Source organism: Oryctolagus cuniculus, chromosome 4, assembly GCF_964237555.1.
Source record: "Oryctolagus cuniculus chromosome 4, mOryCun1.1, whole genome shotgun sequence".
Lineage (NCBI taxonomy): Eukaryota > Metazoa > Chordata > Mammalia > Lagomorpha > Leporidae > Oryctolagus > Oryctolagus cuniculus.
The window spans coordinates 10,251,106-10,264,069 of record NC_091435.1 but is presented as its reverse complement, the minus strand read 5'-3'; the positions used below and the strand labels follow the sequence as shown (position 1 = coordinate 10,264,069).

Below are 12,964 nucleotides of genomic sequence, written 5' to 3'. Positions count from 1 at the left end.
TCTGGACCACACGCAGGCTGATGGGGCTCCCATGCTCAGCCTCCGTGCTCAGCCGCTGGTGTGAAAAACCCTTTTTCCTGGGGTATGCGGCTGATAGTTAAAAGACCAGGTCCTTCAGTTACAAAGAATTTGCTAGTAGACAGTTGCAAATGCGGAGGGCCTGATGGTCTGTGTTTTTAAAAACCCAGTCCTGCCTGGTGAACGTATAAATCCTGGGGGCGCGGTGACTTTTCCCCCGGAGGATTTTCCCCTCCTTTCGGCTTGGAAGAAGGAGGGCCGTGTTCCCGGGGTGCCCTCCAAGTTCACCCCAGTCATGGGTGGCTGGTGAAATGCCCTCTTAGATGCCTCAGAACACACAACAGGATGTGACTCAGGGCTCAGAGATGTGAGTCAGTGTCCAGGCTGATGTGTCAGGGCGAGCCCCAGGGGTGGTTTGCGTCTCCCTGTCTGGGACCCCTGGAGAGAAAGAGCTGGGCCCCCCTGCAAGCAGACAGATGCGCCCGCCCCTCCAGGCTCCCCCCCAACCCCGGTGCTTCGCGGCTCCTGAGAGTTGTGTGACATCACAACTCCCGTGGCCCCCTGGGGGCTGAGTCAGCCCCTGCTGGGAGTGGGGCATTTCCGCGAAAGGTCCACGGTCTTTGAGACCCCAGTGTTTCCTGTGGCCTCTGCAGCCGAGGGTTAGAACTGCCACACAGCAGGGACTGGCACAGCAGCCGGCCCCAGGCGGCGGCCACTGCCTCTGCCCACTGCAGCTCTGTCAGTGAAACCCCATGATGCTGTGAGTCAGTTCCCACCAGCTCTGAATCCTGCAAGGAAGGGAGATTGTGAAAGAGTTCCGGGATTTGCCAAGGGCTCGTCTCCGGCTGGCTGCAGGCATCTTGGTTACTCATGTGCGGCTCAGACGCACTCCTCGGACCACGTGGGCACCGAGACCCACCTCTGTGTGTGTTAGAGGCCTTGGGGGAGGGGTTAGGAGGACGGGGGGGGGGGGCTGGGAGTCGGCGGCGGGGTGCCCACCGGGAGTGGGGCTGTGCAGCCTCGGCTCTAGCCTCCCTGCTCCCTGGAGCAGACTCTGCCCAGCTGCGGGGAGAGGCGGGGACGCCATGTGGCTTTGTGGTCAGGGCCGGCCAATCTGGAACACTGGCTCCTAACATCAGGACCCCTCACCCCTCGTGGCTCACCCCAAGGTCCTGTTCCTCCCCTCCACACCCGGGGGTGAGCAGACTCACCTGCCTCACAGGTGTGAGCGCTAATTACTGTTTGTGGGGCAGCTTTGAGATGCGCAGATGAAAGGCTCTCCATAAATGCAGAGTGCTGCTCCTCATTAGAGCAGCCAGACAGTTCCCAGGGGAACCGCGCGGCCCTGGCCGCGGCAGTCTGAGGCGCGTCTGGAGACGGCTCTGTATTTAGGCAGAGCCCTCTGCGAGCACAGGTTCAGGGATCAGTCACTGGCTTCCAGAAAAGGCGGCCGGTTTTTATACCACGTCTCCTGCTCTGGGGGCCCTGGCTCCAGGAGGTGGAGGGAAAGTGGCTTCCAGTGCCCACTGGGCGGGGGCAGCGGCGTTCCCGGGGCTCAGGGGCCCCCCTCTGGTCTCTGGCACCCTCCCTGCAGGCTCCTTCCTTCCCTGCATACGCCGCATGTCTGCCCCCTGGGGTCCACTTCCCAGGCCAGAAGGAGCTCGATAGAGGGGCTTGATGAATGCCTGTGACACAGACCGTGGTGTGGCTCTGCGCGTTCTTCCTAAATTCCTTCCCTTCCTCCACGTCCTCCTCCTCCAACACAAATGGTGAAGGCGTAGAGGGTAAAGATGGCCTTCCGGTCCCGTCCACTCCTGCTCCTGCACCCCTGCCCATGTGCTTCACGCCTCAGAGAACAGATGAGCCAGAAACACTGTGTGTGTGGGGGGGGGTCGGGAGTCCCAGGCAGCCTGCAGCTTCGGCCTGAGACCCTTGCTGTCTAACAAGGCCCTCACTCACGTCTAGCCAAGGACCGACCCCTCCAGTGGGAGCCACCAGTAGGAGAAGCACGGCTTCCCCAGGACTTCCTGTGGCTAAAGAAACAGGACTTCCGGAGGAGCAGTGCCCGGAGGGCAGCTCGTGCTATCTGCTGCACGGTGCAGGCTCGAGGGTCTTTGCACGCATGGCCCGGGGGCGGGGGGAGATGCTAGAGCCCAGCTGACCCTGAAAGAGCACGTGTGCCGGCCAGTCTGCCGTGTGCTGGTGAGGGGCCTCTGGGGGAGGCACCAGACACCGTCACAGCTCTCCCTTGGGCAGATCGTATTAAGGATCGCAGCTGAGTTTTTCCCGGGGTCCTTGTAATGCCTCGCGGTGGCAACAGGCGAGAATAAGTGGAGCGATGTTATCTTTGGGACCGCAGAGCTGGAAGATAATGAGCCCCTTCCCCCCGAGCTGCCAGGAGTGCAGAGCGTGGCGCTCTGGGGCCCTGCTCAGAGGCACAGCTGGTCCGCCACGGGGCTCTGTTAGGCCATCATGCAGCCTGGGATTCCTTTGGGGGCCACCCTGTCCATCCCTGCAGCACCAAGCCCTCCCTGCACTTGATCGAACACCTGGCCTCGGACCTCTGATGGGAGAGACAGAGGGACAGGGAGCAGAGTGACCCTGAGGCCACCATCCCCGCCAACCTGCCCACAGCCTCCTCTGTGTGTCACCCGGCTGCAACCCTCACTTTACTTGAGTGTTTTGTGGTTCTGCAAAATGTTAGAACTGTGTGGAAAATCCTGCCATGGCTTGAAGCCCACAGAGCAGCCTCGACTGTCTTCCGCTTCACATGAACCAGGCCCCAACGCAGCCATGCTGGTTCTGAGGCCAGAGGTTCGTTCTGGGTTTAAGTAGCAAGCTCTGAAGAACAGAATTCTGGGAAACTTGGAAGAGAAACTGGGGAATGGAGAGAGAGAGAAGAGAGTGCAAGACAACACACTCCAGAGAGTGCACAAAGAAAAAGCACGCTGGCTGCTTAGCTGTCTGTCGCTTTGTGTGGGCCCCCAATATTTCCAGGGTTTGAGACTTGCCCACCTGAGCTGTCCCTAAAGAAGCCACAGCAAGGAGGCAGCCAGGACTTGGTTCTGGAGCTTGAGAGCAGGATGGAGACCTTGGCACGTCCCTCACTCACTGTACCCCTCGGAGACTCAGTTCCCCACATGGGAAGAAGCATGATTGCATCTACCCGTTAGGTTACCGGCAGGAGGAAACGTGACCTTGAGCCAGCAGTCTTCCCTGCCCTGCCCTTTCCGGAGAGGACAACAGTATCAGGAGTGCAGCGCTCGCCTGCCCCCCTGCAGAGGTTCCCTGTCCCCCGGCACAGTGCTTCACACGGCCCTTGGGGCCTCCGGGCATCAGGTCTCAGCCAGCCAGCCAGCCAGCCCTCCGAGGTACAGAGCCTGCCTCCGAGGTCCATGCGTGCCAGGGAGATCTAGTGCCTGCTGCCCAGGCTCTCCTGGGCGTTTCTCCTGCAGTCTGAGCCTGGATCTCATCACAATGGCTCTTTCCCCATCCCCACCTTCTTCGCCTTGCCTGCCCAGGCCCTAAATTAATTCCCTGCACCCAGAGCTGCGAAGCCAGAGCCTTGGAGTGGGAATGCACACACTCCAGTCCGGCCCCTGCACACCAGTCTCTCCCCCTTGCCCCTCAGAGGACTCTGATAACGCCAGGGCCTGCCTGGAGGGAGATGTTCGAGCGCCGGGTGACACCTGTCCATCCCTGGCCCTTCCCTGCCTCTACCTCCAACCATCCACAAAAACCAGAGGAAAGTATGTGAGCACGCAAAACAACACATTTCTCTTTTCTAAAGGGCGACGCCGTTCCAGCCCCTCTGCTGTGCTGGAGTTAATGACCGACCCAGGAAGTATGTTCTCATCACACAAGGAAGGGCCCGGTGCCCAGGTGGAGACACACACCCTTCACGTGTTTTCTGTCTGTTCTGTCGGTGGCCAGAGAAAGCCCAGCGTCAACCTCGCTGCTTTAAACAGGAGGCCCGGCAGACACACCAACGCTGACTGGCTTCCCACAGCTGTGTCTTTGGAGGAGTAGTGTTTATTTTACTGGTTAAACTCCAGGAGTCCACACACACACACACACACACACACAAGAAATAGCTCCCTTAATGTATCTTTTTATTTTTCCAAAGTTACTGTATTACTCAGATATTTGCCACCAAAGTAAACTGCTTCCTCATTTGGGTGCGTGTTTCTATGCAGGTTTTGACTTCTTTGGAAGAAGTTGGATTTCTGGGGTTTGCAAGCCAGGAGACTCGCTATCGATGTCTTTGATGGTGTTGGACAACTCCCTGTTTCTCCCAAGCTCTCCAGCTGTGGTCTCCTCCCCCAGTGCAGGTGAGACCTGGTTAACAGAATCTGTTCCCTGGTGCTTGCTGTCATTTTTCGCTCACTCCCCCCTCCCCCTTCCCCCAACAAGAGCTGACCTTGATGTGAACTAATTGGGATTGCACTAGATTAATAACACAGGTTGCTGAGGTGGAGTCTGAAGCATAAAGGAGACCTTTGAAGATAAGAGCCCTGTGTGCTTTCACAAGCTCATCCCTGGTGCTCTGAACAAAGCGCCTAAACTAATAAAGTCAGATTCATCTAGGGGCAATCTACCCTCGCACAGGAATATCACCCCGAACTCTGATTCAGAAAGGCACATGAAAATCTGCCAGAATTCTTTTAAACACCAACACAGATCTCGATTAAAAAAAAAAAATGACACACACACATACAAAAAAGTCTCGGTAACGAGCAGACCTCTGATGATCTAAAGATCCACAGCTTCATTTATTGACTTAGAGAAAGTAAATGGCATTTCAAATACAACCTTCATACTTTAATAGATGAGGTCACCCTGAGAAAGATGATACTGAGCCCGGGGTGGGAAACCTCCCTCCAGAGAACGGCTTTGATCTACAAGGTCAAGGAAGGTGTTCTCATAGAAGCACTAGGTTTGTAGTGACTTGGACTGAAATGGAAGGGTTTCTATAAATGTAAATGTTAGAGGACGAGACAGCAGACAATTATGGGGATGGCCCATGAAGAACAGAGACACAGGGACCTAAAGAAGTCAGAGGTCAAAATTGGGTGCTGAAGACAGACACCCATGAACTCGCCCATCTGCCGGCCCCTGGGATCCTATGTGTACTGACTACATCCTTGTGGAGCTCCCAGATTGATCTAAACCAGTGGCTTTCAAATGGGGAGGGGTGAGATTCCTCCTCCAGGGGGCCTATGGCAGTGCCTGGAAGCCTGTCTGGTTGTCCCAGCTGGGAAGAGGGGAGTGCTACTGGCACCCGATGGGTGGGGGTCAGGGCTGCTGTCTGTACACAGCATGCTCCCCACGCAGGGGATGATCCGGGCCTGCACGTCCAGGGAAACGCAGCCCAGGCAAGGCAACAACACTACAGCGCGTTCAGTCACCACGTCCAAGCAGGAGGACAAGCAAGAGGACGTTGCTTGCAGAGCTGCTCGTCAGACTTGGAGAAGTCACTCAGCATTGTGCCTTGGGCTGGGTTCACGTGGCCCTGGGGTGGGGGGTGTGAGGTGCACCCTTCAGGTGCCCTGTGGGAATCCTGGGCAGCTGTGGTCACCATGCACCCCGGGAGAACTCGGGCCTCACGTCACGCCTGGGGGTGACTGCTCTCTCCCAGGTGCACAGTCTGGCACCCAGGCCCGGAAGGTGACCTGTAGAGCCCTGGGTGAGCCGCAGGTAACTGACCAACAAGATCACGCCAGACCTGACCATCAGCTTTGCCACCTGGGCAGGGTCAGGCCAGCGTTTGCCTCTGCTTAGCGCTCCAGGCATGAGTCACCTGTAACCAGATAACAATGCAAATCACCGACAACATTTCTAAGGTTTCACTCCAGCGTCTCACGGAACCACAGAGCAGAGGGCACCCTCTACGGCTCTCCTCGCCAGCCTCCTCTCAGAGGCGGGGGACATCTGGAGGGGCCGAGGACTCCCTCTATGCCTGGGGTGGGGGGCAGGTTAGTGACAGGACAGGACAGTCCTTCCAGCTCTCTGTCCACCACAGTTGTACCAGGTGACGGTAAGAAATTAGCCCAATAGAGCGAGCACACACACTGACAACACAAAACGACCGATCTAAACCTGAAAGAAAGGGAGCCATCGGTGACTCACACCTAGCCTGGAAGGGGGGTGCTGCTGCGTGGGGCCACCTGTGAAGCCCTTCTCCCACTTAGGGCTGCTGCCCACCCTGAAACGCAGTCCAGACCATCCCAAATCCAACGAATGCTGACTTCCACTGCTGTGGACACACGAAGACCCCCATGTCCGAGTTGGGAGGCGAGGTCACGCCCTTTTCCCCCTCTGCGTTCTGGGGGTGGGTGAGAGGAGGCTGGCCACGAGGGTCACACCGCCAACACTGCTCCCACCTTTCTCCTAATGGCCTTCAACTGCTGAGCGGCCACAGCGTGCAGACGCTAAACCCTCTTATGGGAAGTGCCACACTCTTTTCTGATCACATCACTTAAAATAATGAGTTAGCTGCGCTTGTATTAGTCTGTCTTTCAAGTGGATTAAATTCATGGGCTCGTCCCCCCCCCCCCCCCCCCCCAGTCTCGCAAGCTCTGGCCTGGCTGTCTGAACCTCTAGATCAGACTGATGAGCACATGCCAGACAGCAATGAAACGCAATTACCCAGGCAAACTTTTGAAGGATTTGAGCCCTGGGGCACAGGCTGTTTACGAAAGACTAAAAGCACCGTTTGTACTGAGCAGGACCAGTTGCCTCGGCTTTCTGAGTTCTGGATGCCGCCTGCCACTGGACTGCAGGCGGGATTTCTGGGGGCCGATAACATCAGCTTCTGTCCGCACCTCAGCACCTCAGGGTCTTTGCTCTGTTTTTCAACAAGAAAATGCAAGTACCAACAAAAGCCCATTATAACATCTCCCTTTGTATTCACTGACTATCTCGCTCATTGGTGAACTTTTTTCTTTCTTTTTTTTTTTTTTTGTATTGTGTACTGCCCCTGAAAAAATGTACGAGAAACCATTCTGTAGCTGATTGGCCCTGCCATTTCTTTGGAAACAAATAGTGTTTCCAAAAAGCAGGAACTTCCTGTCTTCATTGGAAAAAAACCAAAAAACAAAAACCAAAAAACAACACTACCACTACCGAGCCACGCTTTCCCGTGACTTGAACAATAGAAGCTTATGAGCATCCAAGCGGAGAGAAGGAGAAAAGGGAAAGCAAAAACAAAAACAAAAACAAAAACAAAAAACCAGAAGAGGGACAAGGACACTGAGAGGCGGCCTTCCCTTCCCTCGGCGGGTCCACATTTGGTTTTGGTTTTCAGACAAAGAACGGCGGGGCAGCACCAGCGGGTTGGGGAGGGTCTTCATGCACTTGGGGGAAACCACAGCGTGTGAGGGGCTCACTGGCTCCCACGCTTGTCGTGAAGCGCAGTGGAGCCATCCGGATGCTGGCTGCGGCAGCTCCAGTGATGGGGAGGGGTCCTGGAGCCCCAAGGCCAGGCAGTGGGGTCAGTGCAGGGAAAGAGGCTGTGGTCAAAGAGAACGAGTGAGTTCTTGCAACACTGTGCACCACCACCAAGAGGCACAGGCCAGCTGAGCGTCCATCCGCCAATGAACGCATACAGAAACCGTGGTGCATATACACAATGGGATACGGCTCGGTCATAAAAAAGGATGACAGCTTGTTGTTTGACTGGAGGTCACCATGCTAAGCTAAATGAGCCATGTAGTGCAGGAAGGCAAGCACTGCCTGATCTCACTCATGTGTGGGATCCAGAAAAGTTGATTTCAGGTGGGCATGTGGTGCCGCAGGTTTACCACCGCCCAGGATGCCTGCATCCCATAGGAGGTCCCACCTCTACTTCTGATCAGGTTTCCTGCCATCACGCCTAATGGGCAGCAGATAATGGCCCACGTTCCTGGGTTCCTGCCACCCCCCCACAGAAGACTCAGATGGAGTTCCTGGACCCTGGTTTTGACCTGGCCCAGCGCTGGCTGTCGCAGGCATTTGGGGAGTGAACCAGTGGGTAGAAGGTCTCGCCTCCCATCCTCTGTCTCCCCTCACCGCATTACTCTATGTTTCAAATCAATAAAAACGCAAAAAAAAATGTTTATCTCATAGCAGTTGAGAGCAGAATGGTGGTTAGCAGAGCTAGGGAGAGGACTGATGGATGAGTACTAAGTTAAATTTAGGAAGAAGAATTGATGGTATTCGATTACACGGCAGAGTGACTACAGGCAATGATCATGCACTATGTACTTTTCTTAGAAAAAAAGAGTGGGGCTGGTGCTGTGCTGAAGCAGGTAAAGTCCCTGCCTACAGTGTCGGCATCCCATATGGGCACTGGTTTGAGTCCCGGCTGCTCCACTTCCAATCCAGCTCTCTGCTGTGGCCTGGGAAAGCAGTAGAAGATGGCCCAAGTCCTTGGGCCCCTGAACCCATGTGGGAGACATAGAAGAAGCTCTGGCTTCCAGCTCCTGGCTTCAGTTCGGCTCAGCTCTGGCAGTTGCAGCCATCTGGGAAGTGAACCGGTGGATTGAAGACCTCTTTGTCTCTCTTTCTGTCTCTGCCTCTGCCTCCTTGTAACTCTTTCAAATAAATAAACAATTTTTTTTTTAAAAAAGAAGAAAGGATTCTGAATCTTTTCACCATAAAGAGATGATAAATGTTTGAGGACACAGCCATGTTTCCCTTGACTGGGCATTGTATACATGTATGGAAACATCATAAGGTAGTCCAGACATGTGTGCAATTTTTAAAGTGGGTTAAAAATAATAATTAAAAAGGTGTAAAGTTGGAAGGATGGGTTTGGAAAATGCTGGCACCAAGAATCTAGGAATACTTTCTGGGAAGGAGACATCCCAGGGCCACAGTGCACGTCAGGGAATCGGGTAACTGGAGGAGCCCAGGAGTGGCAGAGAGGCAGGGGCTGGGATTCTGAGGCAGCGCTGGATCACTCTTTGCACTTTGGGGCCAGGACTCTTATGAACTGTATAAGGCCTGTCCAGGTACAGGAGGAGAGCTGCAGGGCAGACTGAGCAGTCTGCGGAGGCAGAAGGTAGGAGGGAAGTGGTAGGACCAGAGGGTTGGCCTACGGCAGGGAACAGCCGAGGACTGGGAGGCCCAGGAGTTCGGCAGCACTGGGACTTCCCCTCTCCTTCCCGACACAGTAGACAGGGGACAGCACACAGGAAGGCATGGGCGGTGTGCAGCCCAGCTCTGTCCTGCGGCTCCCAGCTGGATGCTGGGAAAGGATGTAGGAGGTGGGTACGAAGCCAAGGGCCCAACCTGACCACTGGTGCTTGGGGGGAGGGGCGATCTGCGGCAGGTAATTTTGAACTTGGACTTAACATCTGTGCAACGAGAGAGTCCTGACCTGCTCTCCTGAGAGCAGAGAAAATCCCTACTCAGTGACACACACGCCCCTTTCCCTAGAGATCTGGGCTCGGCTTGGGAGGTTTTGGAGGAGGAGGGGGAGAGTTCCCACCTGCCCCGAGTCTCCTTCCAACCTGGGGATGGCAGAGCCCTGCTGTGCTCCGGGGAGGGCAGGACGCAGGGCCAGGGCCCCCCCGCCGCGCCGCCTGCCTGCCGGGTCAGCATCTCGTGAGTGAGCTCAGTGCTGACTGTCTTGAGCACGCAGGGAAGCATAGCTGTGAGAGCTGGGGGCGCAGCGCTCGAACACACCACGTTTCGGGTAGAAACACTGGGACAAGCGTGGGCAGGTACTAGAGGGACGGGGCCAGCAGATGGGCCCAGAAGTTGGTGGGGGGAGGCAGCCTGGTCCTTGGGCAGGTGAGTGCCCTGAAGACTGGCAGGATTTGGGGTGTGGGGTGGGGATGACAGGAAGGGACTTTCTGGGGTTGGCAACAGGTGTAGACCAAAGCTTGTGGGCAGGACTGGCTGCTGGTGCTCAGGGAGGCCAGAGAGGAGAGGAGGCAGGACATGGGCAGCTCACAGCCACCTTGGTGCCCCAGGCACCTTCCTGTCTGTTGGCCTGGCTGTCGGTCATTTCAGAGCCTGGACAGGCTGAGGAGCAATGGAGAGCTCTCGGCCCAGGAGAAGGCTGGGAGGTGTCTCCAGAGTGGGCAAAGGGCCGATGGAGCCCAGAGCATGCAGCCCCTGCATGGCCTGGGGCTCAGTGTATCAGCATGGAGGCCACAGGGCCTTCGCATGTGCTGTCACACAGAGGGGACTCACGGGCAGCGTGGATTCTCTAGATTTCCCATCACCCATGCTTGTTGGCCCCGTGTCACTCTGCCACGGCTGACACGCCACACCCACACACTGGACACACCACAGCAATGGGGTGAAACATGACTTCCGTGACAAAAAGCGGTCTGGCCCAACTCTGTCTCTGATAAGTCCCTGGTTTCAAATGCAGTAAACAGCTGTGAATTTCCCTGTTGTGTCTTCCAGGCTGAAGTTATGAGTCAGCAGTGGGGCTTAGAGCTTAAATAAGTTGTTTGTAGGTGTTTCCTGTTCAAGGACAGGAGACCGAGTGCTGGCACCTAAGTGTCTCCCGGCTCAGGTGAGGGCCTCCCATATTCAAAGGGAGCTGGGAGATGTGTTGAACAGCGACACAGGGGAGACACCAACTGCTCACCTGGGGTCCCCCACGGTGGGGTGGTTGTATCATGCTGGGAAACACTTTTCTTGACCCTTCACCTCTGGATCTCTGACCACTGTGGTTCTAGGAGGAGCCACGCCACAGTGGCTTTCGCTCAATGAGGATCCTGCACAGCCCTTATCCTTAAGGGGTCTACCTGGACCCAGGAGACTTCCCGCCTGGTCACTGCCCTGGGTCAGGGTCTCTGCAGAGCTGGATTCTCAGAGCACCTGCAGACTGGCTTGCCAGGGGCCAGTTCTGTCCCCTCTCGTGACCACAAGGCCAGAAGGCTGAGCTGGCAGCCAGTAGCTTACCCTTCGACCATGAGTGATATAGAACCAGGAGGAAAGCTGTCATGCAAATGTCAGCGATGGAGAGGAAAAGGAAGAGAGAGAACTTTTCGCTGAGTGACACCATCAGTGCCGAGACAGCTTGCGGGTCTGCACTGGGCTGGGGCAGGGTTGTACCCCTACCTGTCCACCCAACTTGTTCTTCCCTGCTGGGCTGCCCAAGGCCAGGGATGACTGGGATTTAGTCCACAACGGGCTGAGATGTGGTGCAGTAGGAAATTCTGCTTCATGACAGGGCTACTGTTGATGTTGTTTGTTTTTTAATTTCCAAAAATAAGGAAAAGTGAATATGAGGGTGGAGGAGGTGGGAGAGAAGGAGGAGGAGAGGGCACGGGAGGCGGCAGACCCTGGCATTTCCCAAGTCGTGCCTTGGCTCCTCCCAGACCCCCCCCCCCCCCCGGCTCTGAATGTGAAAAATAAGCAGCCGGAGCCTCCTGGGCTGGAGGTGTGTCTAACAAGGCCCTCATTGTCTCAGACAGGTGTGAGATTGGACTTGGGCCGGGGCCAACATCTCCAGCACCGGAGCCAGCTCTGTGAGCAGAAAACACGCACCAACCCTCCAGTAATACCACTGCAGCCAGCCAGAGACTCAACAATTTAAGGCTTAACACACACAACGTAAATCAGAGGAGGATGGACCGGCCGACCGGCAGCTTTCTGGGCAGATGCCTGCAGACTGTCTGTGGTTCAGATCCTGCCTGTTTGGGTTATTTGAGACTTTTTTTTTTTTTTTTTGGGTAATATACAGATGAGAAACTGGGTGGGGCAGTGCGCGGAGGCACACTGGTGTTTGCCCTATCTTGTTCCAACAGCCCCCCTTTTGCCCAAGTGCTGTTTTGAAGGGACTGCTCAGGACGGTTCACGTTGCTACATCCAGAACCCAGGAACGCGGTCAAACCCGGGAGCAGGGGAACGGGCGAAGCCGAGCACCTGGACGAGCGCAGCGTCTGTGTGATCCTACGCCAGTCACCCGACCTCTCTGGGCCTCCAGGCACTCATCTGAGGCCGGTGTGGCTACGAGTCACTCGCCTGCAATGGCCAGAAGTTCAAAGTCACGGTGAGGAGCGCCCAGAGCAGGGGACACCATCAGCCTTGAGAGACAACACAGCCAGACGCCGTGTTTCTGAGCTGGCCCCTGCTCTTGTCCATTCTGTAGAGGCGTGTGGCTCTTATTAGACTGCCGAGGGAAGCCCAGGACTGGAGCCCCCTGGGAGCGTGGGCACGACTCGTGAAGAGCCACGCACACCAGGGGAGGTAAACACAGTGGTGACAAGTCCGCAAGGCCCTCAGCCCTCAGTCCTCCCGATGAACTCTCACCTAAGTCACATTCAGGGGACAGCATGGTGGCGGCACCAAGTCTTAGCGAAGGGAGGGAGCCCACGCCGCCCCACCAGGGCAAGGGGCCCCATCCCTGGCGCCTTGGAGAGGAGGGCATCTGGTGTCTGTACATTCCTGGGACATTCCAGGGCAGCTTTCATCAGCCCTGCCATTCGCGACCTTGGCCCTGAATTTGCAGACAAGGACGTGGCCACTACAGGGATGCCTTTATCTGGTCCCAGCTCACCCATTCGCATTGCTGTGCGCTCTTCAGGGAGTAAATGGCATGAAGCTGGCAGCACTGTCCTGAACTGGGCTCAGGGGACTGTCACTCATCACCAGCCTTGGCCTGCCAGGGCCGCCTGGCGTTCCCACAGCTGTGGCTCCCAGCTCTGCCCTGTCACACTCACACACCTGTTTGCTGTCCTCCTCCTGGCCCGACAGCCCAAGCCACAGCCACAGGCAGGCTTAAAGGGCCAGGCTCGTGGGCGGAATCTGCACAGGGAGGTGAGACTTGGTCCAAAGAAGTCATTTTTGTGGATGGTTCATTAAAAATGCTGAAGAAGCTGACCACTGCCATTCTCTGAATGTGACTGATGGACACAAGTAATGGGACGGGGCAGGGTTCACCCCGATGGCTACCCTTGTGCGCCTTGTGGTCAGGAAGTGACCTGTCAACCTCACTGTG

The 12,964-nt window shown here is 56.1% G+C and overlaps 1 protein-coding gene and 1 long non-coding RNA gene across 3 annotated transcripts in view; one reads left to right on the top strand and one right to left on the bottom strand.

Moving 5' to 3' along the window:
- Window positions 1-12,964, bottom strand: part of RUNX1 (RUNX family transcription factor 1) — a 253,508-nt gene that overhangs the window by 18,493 nt on the left and 222,051 nt on the right. The window lies entirely within an intron of this gene.
- LOC127487592 (uncharacterized) overlaps window positions 1-12,964 on the top strand; it is a 27,018-nt gene extending 14,054 nt beyond the window's left edge. Inside the window, exons 3-4 of the long non-coding RNA XR_007914557.2 lie at window positions 3,809-4,349; window positions 11,435-12,964. This is a non-coding gene — a long non-coding RNA (uncharacterized lncRNA). The remainder of the gene's footprint in view (window positions 1-3,808; window positions 4,350-11,434) is intronic.